General features: G+C 37.0%; 1 protein-coding gene and 1 pseudogene across 4 annotated transcripts in view; one reads left to right on the forward strand and one right to left on the reverse strand.

The window, feature by feature from the left end:
• Dennd4a (DENN domain containing 4A) overlaps nucleotides 1-10,499 on the forward strand; it is a 145,044-nt gene that overhangs the window by 19,636 nt on the left and 114,909 nt on the right. The gene's annotated exons all lie outside the window — the stretch shown is intronic.
• Nucleotides 2,125-2,576, reverse strand: LOC101570108 (annotated as a pseudogene).

Below are 10,499 nucleotides of genomic sequence, written 5' to 3' on the forward strand. Positions count from 1 at the left end.
CTACACAGCTCAGACTCCTCCTTTTGTTTCAGCCTCCCCAGTGCTGGGATTACAGGGGTATGCCACACTGCCTGGTTTTGGTGGCCTGCATGGCTGGGGTTGTCACAGCATGCAGTACTGGGGTTCGAACCCAGGTCCTTGCACTTGCCAGGCAGGTGCTTAGACCTTTAAGTTATCTCTCCAGCCCCAGTGTTTTATATCTCTTTCATTTTACCCTAACTTTAACATCTTTTATTTTGTTTGGAATACCAGAATTAGCTGTATAAACTTGACAAATTTGATGCAAGTAGTTTATTTTTATCTCTTACTTGTATTAACTTTGGAGCTTTTCCCCAGTCTTGCTAAACCTTGATTATATGAAAGTAAGTTTATGTTGTTTTGAACCTAGAAACAGTAGAGTTATTGTTATTCAGCCTTCTTTGACCACTTGAAAATTTTTACTAAAGAAACTAGACTCTTTTTTTCCTAGACAGTCATGAGTTGCTAAAGGAAAATACCTTACTAACTAGTATCAAAGAAAAATGGAAAAGCTAATATATCTATCTTACTTTGGAAGCTAATGCCATATAATGACTTTACTGTTGGGGAATGGGAACTGCTTCTCCTCTTCCTCTTCTTGGCATTATTTTAGTTGATGTATCTGAAGTGCCATTTTTATGTTTATTGATACATGTTTGCTGTACATAATGCTTACCTTCATCCTTGGAAGTTGGTATGTATACATAATACACCTTTAGTTATTTTGAAATGCTATATGTTTAAGAGAAATAGGCATAGGTGGATGGGGAAAACTGTTTGATGATACTTTTGCTTGTTATATAGGACTGGCTGTTAGCATCAGAAAAGCTGTACCTCAGCCCTCCTTTAGTTAGAATTGTTCTTTAAAAATGATTTGTTTGGGCCGGGGAGATGGCTCAGTGGAATAAGTGCTTCCCTGGCAAGTGCAAGGGCCTGAGTTCAATCCCCGGCTCCGCAAAAAAAAAAAAAAAAAAAAAAAAAAAAAAAAAAAAAAAAAAAAAAAAAAAAAAAAAAAAAAAAAAAGATTTGTTCAAAGAAGCATTAAGATATTCCCTATTATTCTTTTTATGAATACCATAGCTATTTATTTAGCTGCATCAGAAGTCAACCTTGGGACCTTGTGCATGTTAGGTAGTTATTGTACCTCTGAGCAATATCCCTAGTCATGTAATAATATTGACCTTTAATGGTACTGAAGTATTATTTTATAGTATGTTGTTTGAAGCTGCTATGGCTGGTGAATGTTTTTCATTTTTATAGGGTGTGGAATGTTTGAAGATACTAGTTTAGTAGCCATTTTTCAACAAGTATTTTTCCCCTTTTACAGTAAACTCATTTTGATATTCTTACTTGATTTTCTTTTTTTAGGTTTGTTTAATCAAATTTCTTTTATTTTTAGATAACAGGAACCGACTTCAAACTAGCTTATTTTTAAAAAAGCAATTAATGGAAAAGATACTGGGGATTTCACAGTGCGTAATGATAGAAGTACAGGCTAGCCTCATGAATGAGAGTGAAAACAGGAACTAGAAACTCATGAAAATCCCAGGCAGCTATTTTCTTACCATCCTGGAACAGCAAGGTTTCTGTGCTTCTCTATTTTCTGACATCTGCATGTTATTTCTCACTACTATGCATGGCTAGACATGTCTTTTGACCCTTAAATTCATTTATTGGCTCATGGTTCTGTGATCACATTCTAAACTCCTGGAAGGAAATACACTTTGAGGCAAGAATCTATGATCCAATCAGCTATGGCTGATCAAGCCAAGATTATATAGAGTATGAATTTCTGTCCCAGTTTTTGTAGATGAAGTAAATATAGGGCATACAGCTCCAGAGGAAGATGTAGACTAAATATATTTCTAAAAGGTAGGAAGGGGTCTTGGGGAAGCAGGGAGATTTAAGGTCTTGGAACAGAAGAGAAAGTAAAAATGATGAAGATGTATTATATATAAGTACCAGTTCCCTAGGATGAATGTAATTATTATACATTCATTTTTTCATTTTATAAAATACCATTTTAATTCTTATCCTTAAAACTATAAAGACTATATGTGATTTAGAAATGAAACTATACCCAGCAATGACCCAAGAATCGTCTGTTCATTCCTTTTCTTTTGTCTGGTCACTCAAAAAGATACTTTTGTCTGCTATGATTGTTATTGCTTGTCGCCTCATACTGTTTTTATCCATGTATTCACCATACTCTACTTTTCCTTCCATGAAAATTGGAGACCCTTTCTTCACAGACTGATATGCTACATCTCTTTAAGACCAGGCCAAAGCACTGATATTCGGAGCCTTGTTGTCTTTTGGCTAACATCATCAGTCTGGTACGTTTCATTGGCCCCTCATTACCACATCTCATTTGTTGCTAGAGAAAATATGGTGACTAGATTTTTTCCTTTCACCTATCTCATGACAGGGTCCTGAGCCACTCGCCCAAGCAACTGCAAGTGATTCAGTGATCTTTCAAGAACTAAACTGCTGGCCACTTTAGACTCATGTCTTAGAAACTGATGAAGCACCTGTAACACAGGTCTTCAAGAAAGCATGGCTTCTGTTTGCTTTTTTTTTTTTTAACAATCTAACCTTTGGGTTCTTCTGCTCGCACAACTCCTTCCCTCCTTCCCCAACACGCCAGTCCGTACCATCTCCAGCCAGGAGACTGCTTCCGGTGCACTGAATGTAATGACTATATATTGCAAACATATACCAATGAAGAAACTAAAACATCTCGTATGATTTTTATGAAATTAAAAAGACCTCTCATTGGCTTTGTGTATTGCAAATAAATCATTTCATTCCTAGACCATGAGTAATTATGAAACTGATAAACATATCTTTTTTAAAGTAAAAACCAGGGCTGGCCAGATAGCTCAGTGGATTAAAGCACCTGCAAGTAGGAGCAGGGGCTGAGGGTTCAATCCCTGGGCCTGTCTGCTGGCCCCGTCCCCAGGGCGCACTGAGATGGCAATGAGACTGGGCATGGTGGCACACACCTGTAATCCCAGCTCTTGGAAGGCTGTAAACAGGCGGATCACTAGGAATCTGATATAGTAGTGAGACCCTGAACACCCTGTAGACCTTTCCCTAAAATACAAAAAAAAAAAAAGTAAAAACCAGTGTAGGTTATCTTAGCTTTTGGATACAGAATTTGAAGTTAAATTACATTGTTTTGTAAGTATATATATTGACATCTACCTTCTCTAACCTTATTAACATAAATATATCACTTTATTTAGGAAATATATACTGACTGCCTATCCTTCAACAGGGTTTGTGCTATAATTTATTTACAGGTAGAGACATAACATTGTCCGCTCTCATTTATAACCTAGTTGAGATGTTCATGTTATTATTTATAGTATTAATATGATAATCATAATAGAGGTAGGTACAGTACACTCTTGAAGCATAAGAGCAGAGTAATCCAGAGCATAATGTGAGGGACGAGGTCTCAAATATTTTATACTAGCCATTTGACTAGGGGCATTTTGGTAGGAGGAACTGAATTTGCAGAGGCCCCATAATGAGGTATGGAGTAAGTAGTTAAATATGGCTGAAGTGAATTTTTACATTGTTCTACTTAATGAAATTAAAATTAAAAGTTTTTCAAACCTGTTCTGCACATAGTAGTAAGTGCAGCCTTTTCAAAAGACCATTATAGATTTTAGAATACTCAGATTGCTTGTCTTATAACTTTGATGTCACTTTTGAGGATGAGATGTCATTTATCACTTGCTTTCAGACTCCTTTATCAATTTTTTTTTACAGTAGTGGTTTGTTGGTTTTCTTAATGCTGATTTTTCCTGGTCAAGCTTAAACCTCTGTATAGTGAATGACTGAAAATAGTAGAGCTGATAAAGTTTATGGAGATCGGAGCTGGCGAGATGGCTCAGTGGTCTAATGCACCTACTTGGAACAAGCTTGGCAAAGCACAGGAACAGCGGTTCGATCCCCCAGCACCACATGCCAACCAGCCCCGCCCCCTGGTGGGCTGAGCTGCCCCCCCACAATAAATAAATAAATAAATAAATGTTAAAAAAATAAATAAAAATAAAGATTTAAAATTTAAAAAAATAAAAAAGTTTATGGAGAGCATTGTTTTTATAAAAGTACAGTGAAAATGATTTGTAAGCCAAATTTAATTTTAAAAGGTAAATCTCTAAAATGAATTGCCAGTACTGAAATTTTACAATTTTAGAGAAAAGAGCTTATATATTTTGTGGAATATTATTTTACATAATCTTCCCTATAGAATTATACCTTCCATTAAGCAGGATGTATGAAGACAGAATGCTTTGTGCTTCAGTACTTTGGTCCCTGGATTAACACCTTCACTTCTCTTTTCTGTTCCTGTATCCACTCACGCATGATTCCTGCCCCACCTCATTACAGATAACCAGCCAACCAATTAGACAAAAAACAAAAACAAAACAAAAAAACAAACCCTCAAAGCCTACATTCATTATTCTGGGAATTGACTGAGGTGAGAAGAGGAGAGATTCTTGGGCCAGCTGTCTGGTGCTGATACAGTGGTGTGTCTGTGTGCGTTTCAAGCATGAGCTTAATTTTCATGAAGCAAATTAAAAATACCGTCATTATTACCAGTGTCACAAATTGGGCTATTGCTGCCCTTTCCCTAATCCACCATTCTGCTTTTTCTCACTTTTAGATACCACCACCCAGCTTTACTTGAAGTATGTTCAGATATGGGGGGTTTTTGTTTGTTTGTTTTTGTGACAGTCTCATTATGTGGTTCAGGCTGGCCTTGAGCTTACTTTGTAGCCCAGGCTGGTCTAGAATGTGCAGTGATCCTCCTGCCTCAGCCTCCCAAGTGCTGGAATTACAGGTGTGCACAACCACACATGGCCAGATATGCTTTTCATAGGAGGGATGTGATAAGCAGAGGGGGGAAAGGTGACATGCCTTTTTGCTTGATCCTCTTTTGTTTGGAATGTACTTTCACCTCTCCTGCTATTACCGTATTCATGTTGCAGGGTTTTTATGTGCTATCTTTATTTTGATAAAGCCTAAGCAATGTACCCTTGTAATTTTTTGTATTTGTCTTATAATTTATTGTATTGCCTATTTATTTGCCCAATTCCTTTGTTACAGTGTAAGGTAGAGTCAAATCTTGTCTTTGTGTTGCCGTTGGCTACTACAGAGATGCTGGATGTGGGAAGCATATCACATTTGGATTCTTGGGTGCAAATAAGTAACAGTAAATCTGAGGTGAAAGACAAAGAATTTGTTGGAAGGATGTTGGGTAGGTTGCAGAAATGACTGAATGACTGTAGAACTACTCCCAAACAGGAAACAAGCTCAGGGCTAGACCATGGTTGAAGTAACGGTTATAGGAATACATATATATTCCTATATATTCACCATATTATGTATCACCATATGTATATCACCATATATATATATATATGATTTATTGAAACAAGTTCTCAGGTTCTCACTGTATAGTTCAAGCTGACCTTAAACTCACTATAGTCCATGCACCCTTTAGCTTGTGTAATCTTCCTGCGTCAGCCTGCCAAGTGCTGGGATTACAGGTGTTCACCACCATGCCTGGCTATGAATATTCTTTTTCTGTTTACAATGCCTTTGATGCCAGTGGATGCCATTGCTGGAATATTGCCACCAGGTTCTATATGTCACTAACCTAAGAATGAATTTTATTTTTTGGCTTATAGAAACAAATTGACTTCTCACAGTTCTGGATGCTAGAAGTTCATGATAAGGATACAAACATGGTCAGACTGTGGCCCTCTTCTGGGTGGCAAACTGCCAACTCTTATTGTCTCGTCTCGTGGCAGAGTCATAAAAATGAGTTTTTAATTGTTTCTTGAAATCTTAGCTCTAGATTCAAATTTTGCATGAGTGCATTTAATTGGCCAATTTGTATGCCTAGTCCCTAAGTAAAGAGGGCAGTTATTTGGTCTTTTTTGGTTTCATGATTGGCGCTAGAGTATAGCTTCTTTGTAGACACAGATTGTGTCACATTCTCTCTCTGTATGTGTAGGGAGGGTACTAGCTCAGATACTGGACAGTAAAAAATAAAATTGACCCATATCTGCTTCAAGGGTAAACGTTTGCCAGGTGGAACCAATGAGAGAACCAGAGTCATGAGTTCTAGTATTTAAAGCCTTACATCACCGAGCACTGAAGTGATTATGATGCCTCTAATGTAATTCAAAACAAAAATCAATACCAAACCATAAACTAAGCAAAAGATAAGCAAAATCAGCAAATTCTAATGTTTAAAATGTGAACCTACTTCATTATTAAATTAAAACAAATTATTTGAATTAAATTTAAACTTTTACTGACCCTCCCACTCTGTAGTTCCTAAATACAAGTTTATTTATCTAGTATTCTAACACTGGATGGAGCTAGGATTTTAATTTGGCCAAAGTGATTGCAGAGCACATACTGCTATGCTACTACTACTTACAATTTTTGTGTAGTTGTGTTCAGCAGTGACTTAAAAACAATAAAGTAGTATTTTAGAGAGTTCAATTAGAGGAATGTTTCTGCCCACTAAAAGTAAAAAAGAAAATTTTATTTGTAAGCTCTCTTACCCATAAAAGTGAAGTCTTATTAAAACTGCTTTGGAAAACTGGCATTATCTACAAAGGTTGAATATATGTATAATGTGTATGTTAGTGATTCATAACATACACATTATTGTGCAACAAAGGACGTGTGTAGTAGTTTTTGCATATCTTTCTAATCATCTAGAGTAGTCTAATATTGGAAACAAGCCAAATATCTATTAACAGTACAGTGGATAAATAGAATTTATATTTTTAAAATGAAAAACTGTACAGAAGTGGAAATAAATTTTTGGAATGAATATGAGTATGGCTGGATCTCAAAAACCATACTATAAAGAGAATAAAGCTAGACCAAAAAATGCATGGTGTATAATCTTCCATGTTCCATTTATATAAAGTTCAGAAAGAGACAGAATAATCTAGTATTAATATTCAGTAGTCTATCTTTGTGAAGGAGTAGTATCTTCACTTTGTAATAATTTCTTTCTTTCCTTTTTCCTTTTTTATTTATGTATTTATTTTTGTATTGGGAATCAAACTCAGGAACCTCATGCTTGCTAGGCAGGCACCGTGCCACTGAGCTAAATCCCCAGCTCCTGTAACAATTTCTGAAGTTGTACTTTTTTTTCTGCGTGTTTAATTTAAAAGAAAGGCAGACTGTTTTATGGACTAGCTTCGGGAGCATGGCTAAGTCACTCCCTCAAGTTCTGTGTGAAGTCTGATTGGAGCATCTTTGTGTATTTAAAGGAGAGAAAATCAGTAGCATCAATGCAGCTTTCTTTTTTAACACAAAAAAGTTTAAGTGCTCACATTATCAAAGTCTGCATATTCATGAAAATTACTGATTTAAATATTATGGGTAAAAATAAATATTACGGGTAGCTTATTCTTACAATACAGTGACTCCTTGCCTCTTTGATATCCTGCCTACTCATATTCCCAAAGCTTTGGCTTTTACAGCCATCCTCTCTCCAGTCATCTTTGTCTTTCCATCTTCTCTTTCTCTCTGTCCCGAATAATTGCCTTAGACATATCTCCGTTTTCTTCTTTAAAAATCCCTCTGTTGATTTAATGTCTTCTTCCATTTCTACTCCATTTGTCTACTTCTCTCCATAATACAGGTCCTCGGAAGGATCGTGTTTACTCTCCTACCTCCTGTTATCTCCTCAATTCCTTCCAGCTGGACTGTCATTTATACTAACATGTTACTGAAATAGCTTTTCTGAGGGTCATCCTGATTTGAGTTTCATCAAAACAAGTGTTTAAATATGTCTTTGGGAGTAGTGGGGTGACAGTGCCTCAGATACAGAGAATTGACTTGATTCTGATTCTCATTTCGTAGTATACTTCTGTCTCTGACCTGTTTGGGACCCATCATTAATTTTATCTTCCATTTCTGTCCTTTTCCCCACAGATATTCATTTTAATGTGTTCATTGTATCGTCCTGAATATATCTTTGCTTTGAAAACTATAGTGCTAGTTTGTGTATGTATGCATGTCATTTTGACTTATATAACTGTTATTTTTGCTTTTGGATTTTTACTATTTTCATTCAACACTGAATTTAAAGGACTTAGCTCTATTTCTATCTTTTTATTTTTTAAATCATTTATTTATTTATTTACTTGTTACAGGGTCTTGCTGTGCAGCTCAGACTTGTAGGATTCCTCTCGTCTCAGTCTCCCCTCACTGGGATTACAAGCATGTGCCACCATGCCTAGTTTCAGTGGCTGGCACAGTGTGCCCAGGGTTCCAGGGCCGGCACAGCATGTGGTACCAGGGATCAAACTCAGCTCCTTGTACTTGCCAAGCAGGTGCTTAGACTGCCGAGCTATCTCCTCAGCCCGTTTCTGTCTTTTTAATCTATTTAATTGGCTTTTAACTGCTGTATAGTATTCAATCATACCTGCCACATTTGATCTTATACTTTTTTTTTTCCCAGTACTGAGAACTGAACCTGGGGCCTCATACATGCTAGGCACAGTTGGCTACCACTGAGCTACATCCTCAGCCCCTACCTGCCACAGTTTAAATCTATTCCTTTAGGGAAGCGTACTTCTGTGTATTCATTTAATCCTTCAACAAATGTTGCCTATAAAGGCTGGCCAGATAGCTCAGCAGATTAAAGTGCCTGCTTAGACAGATGCAGGGACTGTGATTTGATCCCTGGTCTGCCATGCTGGCCCTGCCCCTGGGGCACACCGAGATGGCAATTGAGACGGCATGGTGGCGCGTGCCTGTAATCACAGTATTTGGGAAGCTGAAACAGGAAGATCACTATGAGTCCGATCTGTGTAGTGAGACCCTGTAGGCTCTACTAAATGCATTAAAAAAAAAAAAATGTTGACTACATGCTATTTACCAGGCACCCTTCTAGTTGCTGGTTATACATCAGTACATACAATAGAAAAATCCCTATCCTTTTGGAACTTAAACTCTTGTAGAGATAAAGAGAATAAATAAAACAGGTAAGATACATGTGATGTAACAAAAAATATGTGTTTAAATTTTTAAAATTTTACTATGGTAAATTACACATTGCCGTGAATCCCCCCTCAGAATTCTCCCTTTTCCCCTGAACACACTTATCTAATCATTCTTGCTACTTTATGAAGCAGTTTTGGAAGTCTTCTTTCTTGAGTGTCTTTATGAGGTGAGGTGTGACCAAAAATATGGTGAACGTTAGTGCTGTGTGCCATCCATTGAAAGGCAGGCACTTAAGAATAGTTCAGTGTGTCCCCATCTGCCTTATTCACTGCATCCAGCACCAGTGGACTTCTAGATCTTTCTCAAAGTCCAAGCAACCTTGAAATGTGAATGTTTTTTATTCCATTAAAGACAGTTAAGACAGCCATGACAGCCCAACTGAGGACTCACAAAGAGAACTTCCAGGAGGACTTCAGAAGGTGCCAGCAACAATGGGATAAGTGTGTTTGAACTGAGGAAAAATATTTTGAAGAGGATAGCAATGTATCTCTTACTATAATACGTTTTTAAAAAAGATTTAAATGTTCACTATAGTTTGTGACATCTTGTATCGTATGTCAGTGAAAAATGCTGAGAAAACTACCAGAAAGAATATGCCATATGTATCCTAGACTCAGATTTGGGACCTAGAGGTGAATTTATATAGTATGTAGTGTGTAATTGGTAGGGAGTTGGCATTAGGCTTAGTGGACAATTGTTAAAGAAATACTGCAGTTTCTTTTGCTAATATATATAGATAAGTAGAGTTGTCAAGTAGGCATTTTTGGATCACAGTGGTGAGTCATGGCTGGTGACAGATTTGAGAGTAATTAGTACTGAGTGGAGCTAATAAGTTTTTTTTTTGGATTCAGGAAAAAAGGAAAATTTTTATTTAAAATAAACTAGAGGAGTTTAAAGAATAAGTCAGATGTTGTGGCACATGCTTATAATCCAGCTGTTCTGAAGTTAAAAAGATTGCAAGTTAAAGGCCAGCCTGAGCTACGTACCAAGACCCTGTCTCAAAATTTAAAAAAATGAGAAGGACTAGGGATGTAGGTGAGTGGTAGAGCACTTCCCTACCATGTGCAAAGCCCTCAGTTCAGACCCTACACTTAATCTTAGCCAAAAGGCCGAGAAGCAGTTCAATTCAGACTCTAGCACTGCAAAAAATGAAGATAGATTTTGTCTAGGGCTCACCTGATCATTAGAATGTTTAAAAAGAACAGTGTATCTTCCACCCTCGCTAAGGTGATCAGTTTATCCTGGTCAGCTCTTGAGCACTGTTGCAGGCTTTTGTGAAGTAATCTACATGGTGTAGTAACCAGAGATTTGAAGTAAGGAGTCTCGGCCCTTCTCTACTACTGGTGATGAGCAAGTCATGTTAGCCTTCTTAGACTTTAATTTCAATAACAACAGAATGATGAGATTGAACCAAAAATAAA

This window comes from Octodon degus, unplaced genomic scaffold (genome assembly GCF_000260255.1).
Source record: "Octodon degus isolate 3935 unplaced genomic scaffold, OctDeg1.0 scaffold00026, whole genome shotgun sequence".
NCBI classification, from domain to species: Eukaryota; Metazoa; Chordata; class Mammalia; order Rodentia; family Octodontidae; genus Octodon; species Octodon degus.